This window comes from Pseudonaja textilis, chromosome 7, assembly GCF_049901715.1.
Source record: "Pseudonaja textilis isolate UNSWEBS1 chromosome 7, rPseTex1.2, whole genome shotgun sequence".
In the NCBI taxonomy this organism is placed as follows: Eukaryota; Metazoa; Chordata; class Lepidosauria; order Squamata; family Elapidae; genus Pseudonaja; species Pseudonaja textilis.
The window spans coordinates 15,146,621-15,156,939 of record NC_141996.1 but is presented as its reverse complement, the minus strand read 5'-3'; the positions used below and the strand labels follow the sequence as shown (position 1 = coordinate 15,156,939).

Genomic DNA, 10,319 nt, shown 5'->3' with positions numbered 1-10,319 from the left:
TCAGGGGTGGGTTCTCACCTGAAATGTGTCTCAAAGTGACAGTGACAATCTTATGGGTGGTGTAGGTTGCCCTTGCTGTTATTAACTTACAAGTCAGATAAGATGTGTGGATGTGTGGATGCTATTTTTCATGGATATCTCCTTCTTCAGAAGCCTGACACTTTGAAAAAAATTCCTTACAGGATAAACAAAATGAAAGGAAAGACATTATGAAACATCATGAAAGAACATCTACTTAAATGAAGATGTCATTAAAGGACAAAGTGTAATAAAAGGACATCTAAAAAACACACATCCTGGAAAAAATACCTTACAGACTTTTTTGGAACAGGAAATGGGCTAATCTATACCATTATAATAATAAAAGTGAGATTAGGTAATCATTTCGGTTGAAGCAAGCTTAAGTCAATTTGCAAGGCACCCAAATGCTATATAAGTAGACAGCACATCTTAAAACTAACTACCCCTTGGCTTGGAAGCAGAAAAACAACAGCCAGGATGAGAAGCCTCTGGCTTGTGCTCTTTGGTGGGGCAATAGCTTTTGCTTTGCCTGTAAAACAAGAAAAAGAAAGAAATGGTTCTTATGCAGGTAAGGCCAAAGATGCAAATGGAAGTGTAAATTGATAATAACTGTATATTAACTGTTGATAGTAACTGTATATTTATAATAATGTTAGAAATATAGGCAATAGCAATAGCACTTAAACTTTACAGAGCGGTGGTGGTTTACAGAGCCAGCAATGCCATTAATATTAACTATCTAATTATTATTTTTTATTTCTCACGCACATAAATGCATACATGTAATTATTTTATTAACTTCCAGAAGTAAATAGAAAACCTGAGATTAATGAAAATAGAGAAAGGTGAGAAAGAGATTAAAAAAAACCCTCTTGCAAAGGTTGAAAAGTGATAGCTTCAAGGAATATAGAATTATCTGAATTTATCTGAAGATCTAGTATTACACAATAAAGTGTTTTATTTGGACCTCAGGTTATATTTTATATTTATGAACAAATCTAAAATCTGAAATGTAATCTAAAATCTATCTAAAATATAATGGAAAATGTAACTGTGTTCAAATACCAAAATATTTTCTTACAAAGAGGACTTGAATAATAGTTGGACTATTTACACCCATCCCAGCAAGCACTGTGGACAGTTAAAATGATGAAGAATATGGGAAACTACTGGCCTAATTCTGTAAGGAAGGCAGGAAGGAAACATTCTGGTGTTGCTTACAGAAACTGCCTCTCCGTTAACCCTAATTACATTCTTGGCAGGACTAGACTTCCTGTCTCAGGAACCTCTCTGGACTTTTTCCCACCTCCTTTGCTGATACTTTGCTTGTGTAGAGTGACCATTCAAAGTTACAATGGCACTGAAAAAAGTGACTTATGACTATTTTTCACACTTATGACTGTTGCAGCATCCCCCAGTCATGAGAGGCCAGGCGAGGAGATACGTGCCTTGATGTGAGTGATGTTGAGTTGGCCACATCCAGCCAGTAACATGACCACCATGCCATGTCCACCCAGTCACATGACCACTAAGCCACACCCACTGCCTAAGCCACGCCCACAGAACCGGTTGTTAAAAAATTTGAATCCCATCCCTGCTCTACCGTGATGCTGGACAGATTGCTGATAGTTGAATCTTTTGTCCTCTAATTTCTATCACTTATAAAATGTAGACCAAGTATAACAGAACTGATGTGCTCATATTGGCCTTAAATAATTAGATATGCATTTGATGAAAGACTTCTAAATCATTCTAAAATGTAAGCAAATTAATTAATAGATGTGTATAATTTACTATTTCAGAGGTACCTAGAAAAATATTACAACTTTACATCAAATGGGCAACAAGTCTTTAGAAGCAGAATCAGCAACCCCATGGCAAAAAAGATCAGAGAAATGCAAACATTTATTGGATTACAGGTAACAGGAGAAATAGACTCCAATACGCTGCGGGCAATTCAAAAACCCAGATGTGGAAACCCAGATGTGGGCCAATTTTCCTTCTTTTCAGGTCAACCCAAGTGGCAGAAGAAACATCCAACCTACAGGTAATTTTTCAACTCAAGGGAAGGTTGACATAATTCATATTGATGCTGAAAGCTTGAAAGAAAGACCTTCTCCTGTTAATTTTTTCTTTCTTTCTTTCTTTCTTTCTTTCTTTCTTTCTTTCTTTCTTTCTTTCTTTCTTTCTTTCTTTCTTTCTTTCTTTCTTTTTAAACAATTTTATTTCGGTTTTCACAAAACACAGAAAAATAAAACATCTTTTTTTAGTGAACAGCTTGGTTCCAAGTTTTCAAATCTCCATACATATATAATCTCATTTACATATTCATCTTTCATATTCAGTTTCATATCTTATCACTATAAATATTCTTCATTAATTTTTCCCCTCAAATACTTCCCTCAGGCTTATTTTATAACTCTCTCATTCATTTCTAAATCTATTGCATATATTTTTCAAGGTTTTCATACTTTCAAAATAATTATAGTTATACTTTTACTTTCCAATTGTCCTATGTACAATTTCAATCCATACCCACATTTTAAACATTGCAAAACAAGGTTCCCCCTATAGTTGCCAATTAAAGTGTGTCATCTTCATATCTTTTTCAAAGGATACTGAACTACACACCAGATATGGAAAAAGACAATGTTGACAAAGTCATTGCGAAAGCTTTTAAAGTTTGGAGCCGAGTTACACCATTGACATTCAAGAAAGTTCCAGGTTATGCAGACATATTTATCTCTTTCCATTCTGGAGGTAAATAAGCTATTATACATGTACAATCTGATAATACATATCTGATAATATATAAAGGGCTTATGGAAATATTTAATACATTCATAATTCTTACATCAGGACTTTTCTTAGTTTTAGAACTTTTCCCTTGCCAAATGGAATACACTTTCTACCAATAGTATTTAGTTTTTTAAAAAACTATTGGACATCTCACTTTAGAATACTAGGGCTTGAACAGCAACACTTAGAATTGTATTGTGTCCTCATAAACAATCCCACCTAGTTGGCATTTAATATTTGTTTTCCTAGAGGAAAGGTTTATGTTAGAATTCCAATTTTTTTATTACTATAATTATCCCAAGTAACATCACTGAAATGAAGTTGATCCCTTCCCCGCCCAAAAGTAGGGAGAAGCAAAATTATGAACACAGACATCTACATATAACTCCATGTATGCAACAACTGATCTCTTGTTGTTTTTGCAGTGACTTTGATGAAAAACTTAGATATTTTTTAAAACTATCTTTTTAAATCCATGATTTTGTTAATCCCCCCTCTTAATAATTGCAAAATTGACAGCTCTACCAATGATGTTAGTTTTCTGGCTGGGAGCCCATCATCTATGTTTGTGTTCAGTATCTTCAAGCATCATTTAATTTTGGAGTTCCAAAATTAAGTCATTAAATTCATTAACTTGTTAAAACTCTTGATAGGAATAAATTTCAGTTCATCTGATCATCCTCGTTTCTTCTGTTGAATCCAAGCACAATTTAACACAATTTCAGTTTTGCTTAAACCTGATGAAAAATTAAAGACATAACCTTGAGTATTACTGTAGTGTAGATGGCATATTTCAGAAAATCTATTTCTAAAGTTTACACAAAAACATTAACTCATTTCAGGGACTAAAGCAATGACTGAGATGAGACAATAAAATATATATTTTTGTTATATTTAACTAATAGAGATTTTTATCCCTTTGATGGACCTGGTGAAACACTTGCCCATGCTTGTATAAGCATGGTCCTAACATTGGAGGAGATGCTCACTTTGTTGAAGATGAATTCTGGAGCTATGGTGTAGAAGGCAATAATAAAGATAAAAGATGTGAGAATAAAATCATATTAAAAAGTTGTTATTAAACATCCCAAAGATGCTTTTTCAAAAGGCAGAGAGACTTTGTTTTCCTTGAAGATTTGCTTCTCATCCAAAAAGCTTCTTCAGTTGGATGAGAAATGAAACATCTTCAAGGAAAAACAAAGTCCTTTTTTCAAAGTGCCTTTTGAAAAAGCATCTTCAGGACAACCATGACCTGCATGATTGAGAATCTCCATAGACATTCTTAAATATCCTTGTCCTCAAGAACAAAATTGCACAGAGAAATAAGTGTCATGCCCCTGTCAGAGCCTGAATCTGCAGGGGAAGATGAGCTAGAACCTAAACCAACAGAGATTGAGGGGGGTAGCTTCCTTGTCTTCAGAAGAAAATGGGGAAGGTCAGGGCCTTTCAGGATTAGGGCGGCTTGTAGACAGGGAGGAACAGGGGCAAGATGAACATGAGAGACAGAGCTCAGGCAAGGAGCAAGGACCATCTCCTCTCTATCCAAGAGCTTGGAGAGTGGAGAGAAGGCATGACCAGAGCAGACTGAGTAGGCTATTCAGGAGAAGAGTGCCCCACCCCTCTTCAAAAGGCATACCTGGAGAATGAGATTTAAGGAGATGCTGTGGGAAGGGGCATTTGTTAGGAACAAATGCTGAGTTCCTGAAGTGCTGAGTGCCAACATTTGAATTTTCGAAGAATCCTTGCATTCTTTCTGGTGTTCTGTACTTTTGTTTCCTGTACCCTTTGATTTGCCCTGCTGGATTTATTGCTGTGCAGCCCTGGGGTACACAATGCTGGGCTGGACTCATTGGAGCCAGAGGCTGCTTGAGATTTATGTGGGGGTTTGTATTCACTTTGCTCCTGGACTTGCCAGAAATGTGGGAGCGTTTGGGGAAATTTGGAGCCATAAAGGGAAGGTTTGAACGGCAAGCTGTTTATCTCTGTGCCGTGGCCCAGGTCATCACAATAAGATTTATAGTGACAACTTACCAAAATGGGGTGATAGCTTTGATGTAACAGTGTTTCATCTCATAATTACAGTAGTTTAAAGCAATAACATTTGAACATATTAGAAATGTTATTATAGGAGATTTTTGACTGTAGATAAGTAAAATACAGTAGAGTAGTATGGTGGCCTAGAGGGCACAGAACTGAAGAAGAAGCTTCTTGGATGAGAAGCAAAACCAGTGGTGGTATTCAAAAAATTTTATTACTGGTTCTGTGGGTGTGGCTTGGTAAGAGTGGCAGGGGAAGCTTACTGCAAAATCCCCATTCCCTCCCCACCCCACTAACCTGCTTTCCAGCTCCGTTCTCCTGTGCAGGGCAACAAAAGGAGACCAAGTCGATCAGCTGGGACTCGGGAGGCAGAGAATAGATGGGGGGGGGGCAGTCAGAGGTGGGTGGTATATGCCAGTTCTCCGAACTACTCAAACTTTCCACTACCAGTTTTCCAGAACTGGTCAGAACCTGCTGAATGCCATCGCTGAGTGAAACATCTTCCAAAAAAACCAGAAAGTCCAGTTGCCTCTTGAAAAAACACCTTTTGGATAATATTTAGAATGGGTGTTTACAATATGATGTTTCTTATCACCCATTTAGGTACCAATTTATTTTATGTTGCTGTTCATGAGTTTGGCTATTCCCTTGGACTCTTCCATTCTCAAGATCCTAATGCAGTGATGAATTCAATATATAAGACGCCCATGGCAAATCAACCAATTCTATCTTAGGATGATATTGCTGGCATCCAGTATCTCTATGGTAATTTAGAAAGTGTGTGTAATCTAAAATATTGTACCGTGTAACTATTTCTGAACTGAGAGAGAACTAAACTCAGGCTGAGTTATCTAAAATGTCTATCTAAGAGTCATCTCTTATCAGCATGTAGATAAGGAAACACGAGTTTTTCACCAGCCTAAGATGATAGTTGGGACTTCAGCTTCCAGCCAATGCATACCTCTGGAGGTTACCACATTCAGGATTTTATGCAAAACTTTGTGTATATTGTATGCTTAGCCAATAGAAAAGTATTCCGCCTCCCACTAATTTTATGCATCTGACGTTCTTTTAGGAGCATCATCAAATCCACCTCAAGATCCAGTAGAAAAGGGTGAACCAAGAAAACCCGGTGTAGCCATGGCAAACCAGCATTACCATCTGCTTGCAATCCTGGCTTGACATTTGATGCTGTGACCACTTTGGGGGGAGAAATAATGTTTTCCTGGAATAAGTAAGGCCTGTAATTTTCAACCAGAATCATCATCTTCTTCTCCTTCTCCTCCTCCTCCTCCTCCCCTTTCCCCTCCCGTAACTTGAAATATTTATATATATTTTTGATCAATTCAAGTCTGTAATAATATTTAATAATCCTGCATGTTGTTTTAATGCAAAAGTTCTATGACATTATTTTATGGGCTGCATGCAGCCAGAGGATAATAAGTTGTTTTTCCATGATCTGCGCTGTTAAAAATTTAATAATAAATCCTAGTATAAAATAATGCCCCAAATGCCTGATAGCATTCAAGACATCTTCCATAGCACCTCATTTCCTTTTTCTTTTTTCTTTTCTAACTCCTGTCTTTCTCCAATTAAGGAAAAAATGCTTTTGCCAAGATTTGAAACTTCAGATATTAAAAGTTCTTTTAAAATGCTTCCAGAGGTACAGGGCTTTAAAACAAATATGTGTTTTTAATAGATATTTTTGGCGAAAACACTCCCAGTACAGACAGATTGATTTGAATCTGATTTCTGAATTTTGGTCATTCCTACCATCTAGAGTTGATGCTGTTTCTGAAAATAATGAGAAAGATGAGGCTTTTTTAAAAAAGGTAAGCTATTATTATATATACCAGGGCTCTCCTTTCCTTGTTCTGTATTTGATTCAAAAATGTATTTTCTTGAAAAGCTGGACAAGAAAATAGCACATCTTTGACTCTTTAAAGCAGCCACCTCTTTTCCTGGAATTGTGTGGCAGTCTTCTGCAGATGTAGGGGACATCTTTGAAAAAAATACAGCTGCTTTAAAGAGTTGCAAGTAGGGGCTAAATTCATGACCTCATGTTCCCTAAAGTAATTTTTGGGAGACAGTTCCATGGTACCATAACACAACTGTGAATTCTAGGGTAAAAGTACCAATTTAACAAAAGAATTTTGTTTCATTTGGAGAGCAAATAATCTCAGGCATATAACCTGTCTTTTGTATGTTGCCTGGTTTATTTGAATTATAGGCACTTCTTGCAGGCTTCCTACTCATTCACTTTTAGAAATCCTTGGTACTCATAATCTGCTTGATTACAGGCAACAGTCCTAAGTTGTGAAAGGAGATTACCTGCTTCCTGGGTACCCCAAATCCATCCACAGTCTGGGCTTGCCCAAAGATGTCACAAAAATTGATGCTGCAGTTTTCAGTGCCAATGAAAAGAAGACATATTATTTTTCTTTAGACAGATACTGGAGGTACGACATAAAGTCACATGCAGTGCAAGAGGGCTTACAACTGACTTTCAAATGTCTTTGGCAGCATTGAGGTTGTCTGCCTTTTTAAAGAACGCATGCTAAATGTTTATTCCAGCATACCTTTGAGACTCCAACTAATAAAATGGTCACTTCCTTGGCTGTATATTTCATTTAAAAAAAAATTGTGGGCGATTCATAAAAACAATGCAGACCGTTTGTATGCATACTTTATTTTAGCAGCAAGTGGCAACATGTTGTATTGCCTTATATATTTAAAACAATGCAGCATTATTTCATTTCCAAATTGATTAGTGCTCTCTCATGGTAGCCACAGATATTATTTGATTACTGAATAGAAAAATTTATTCTTTTCAGAAAGCAATTACTACAGAGCTGGATTTGGGGGGATAAAAAGTAAGTTGAATTACAGTACATTTTGATGTCTATAAAATGAATTTACTGATTAAGCCAATAAGGAAAAAACCTCATGCACTGTATTTTAGACTTCAGCTCTGTTCTATAAATAATACAGATTAGTAATAGTTGTCAACTTTGGATACAGAAGGTCCCAATTTTAATTTCTGGCAACTCCAGAAAGAGTAGAAAAGACTCTGCTCTTGGTGTAGAAAGCCTCTGTCAGAGTATTGATGGCTTTCTTTGGCTGATCAATGATCCATCTCAGCTGAAAACAGCTTCCAATTTTCTTTCAACAAAGCAGTTTATAAGTTCCATTTTTAAAGAAAACTTGGCTCTAAAGGAGCTTACAAGAGATGGGCAGACTGAACCCAGGGGAGGGATGAAGAACATCGTTAGACTTGAGTCCCTTCATATCCACAAGAGATTTAAGTCCAACTTCCTTGAATTCCATTGATTTTTGTCTACCACCCATTTGCTTTGACTGTTGGTAGTTCAGATTCTTGTAGTGAGCTTTATCATGCAATAACTCTGTATTCATTTGAACTGCCTTGACTCCTGATTCCTTGTTCCTGACAGAACCTGTAGCCTCCATTGATAAAACTCCAATTTCCAAATTTTCTATATAATGATTTTTAGCACTGTTCTCCTGTGTTTGGTCAGACTTTATCTTGAGTGTCATGTTTAGGTCTGCAATATTTCTAGTTAAAAGGGATGCAGAAAAGCTGAAATATGTTCGGAAAAGGGCAACAAGGTCATCTAAGGACTAGAAACTAAGTCCTGTAATAGGACATTTAAGGAATGGAAAATATGTACACTTGTGAAATCTGAAAAGGAATACGAGATTATTACTCAAATACCTAAAAGTATGTCACACACAAGGTCAAGGAAGGCCTGTTGTCTCTTGTTCCAGAATGCAGGATATGGCATAGTAGATATAAATTACAGAAAGACATTCCAAATAAATGTTAGAAAAACTTCCCAACAGTGAAAATTATAACCCAAAGAAGTGGAGTTTCCCCTCCATTTCAGGTTCAAGCCTTATGCTTGGGATACTTCTGTTCCCTTGTATCACAAGATGAGCGATATTTAAATTTGATTTGATATATTTGGTACATAAACAAATATTTTAATTAAGATTACTTTTCTGAACGTTAAACTTGGATTCCTTCCAAATCTATGATTCTAACTCCAATTTTGGATTGGCTTAAGTTTCTTCCTTTTTCCCTCCTTTTCTAAGTTACGATGAAAACAGCAAAACCATGAAGAGGAAACCCCAAAGAATCCAAGATGGCTTCCCAGGCATCTCAGGCAAGATTGATGCTGTCTTCCACTACAATGGTAAGGAACAACTCCTAGAAGATGCAAGTAGGAATTTTTTGCCAATATCGCTCTTTTTAAAGGAAACATAAATAAAGCATGCTCTGAAGGGCTAAATGACTTAGTTATGTCCTTCAGGATTTCCCCATAAGGATATTTTCTGGAAAATGATACAGTAAAGCAAATGTAATTAATCTTTATTTCTTTATTACAACTTATAGGCCACTCCAGTCAGAACCAACCTGGAGTGGAAGGTTAACTACTTGCAATTGTAATAATGTAAAATTAAATGCAATTTTCATTTAAGATTTAGATTTGTCCACTGATTTCAATGTAAACCTCTCTTTGCTCACCAAAATTCATGGGGGCCTGATCCCACTCCAGTTTAGATGAGTAACACAAATCATCTCTCTCTCTCTCAATTTTATTGCTCGCAATAAATTTATTCTCTCTCAATTTTATTGCTCGCAAAATGTAGACAGAAAAATCATTCAAGTGTGTTCATTGTTGCATTTCCACAATAGTTGAAGTAATTATAATGACTCTGCCCCTTGATAAGTATTTTTCCATTTGTTTGAAAATGTACATTATATTCATGTTTGCTTTCTTTCCCCTTTGCAGATGTATTGTACTTCTTAAAGAGAAGAAATCAATATGAGTTTGATCCTAACACCAAAAGAGTTACTCGGATCCTAAAGGCCGACAGCTGGTTTTCATGCTGAGAAGATAAAGAAAAAACTGATGAAACATAACTGGCTACTTTACATTTAATGTAATCCAGTGTTTTTTACATGTGTGAAAATATAATTATTAATATATAATAATATATAATGTAATGTAATAATAAAATATAATATATATAGTATTCTATTGATAGTGATTATTGTCCTATATATGATAACTGCTGTAAGATTATTACATGTGCTAAAACGAAAAGACTAAAATACCTACAACAGAGGAATGAGTGGTGAAGATGACAGAATTAGCAGAGATGGCAACATTGATTTGTCTAATTAGAGACAAAAAACCCATCTATTAGTAACAGGAAATCCCTTGTGGACTTTTTTCTGAAAAAAATAATAAATTGTGATTTATGGGTTTGATGATCAGAAAAAGTAGATTTTGGAAAGAAGGAAATGATGTTGCCACCTTTATAGAGACAGAAAGGATAAAATATAAATCTAGTAGTACCTGCTATTACAAAGATCAGAAACTGTTCCTTTATAACTTTTTCTTTCCTTTCTTTTTTTTCTCTATTTCTTTCTTTGC

General features: G+C 35.8%; 1 pseudogene; it reads left to right on the top strand.

Annotated features, from left to right (window-relative positions):
- The first annotated feature begins 498 nt into the window (after window positions 1–498).
- Window positions 499–9,842, top strand: LOC113440477 (stromelysin-1-like; annotated as a pseudogene).
- The last annotated feature ends 477 nt before the right edge of the window (window positions 9,843–10,319 follow it).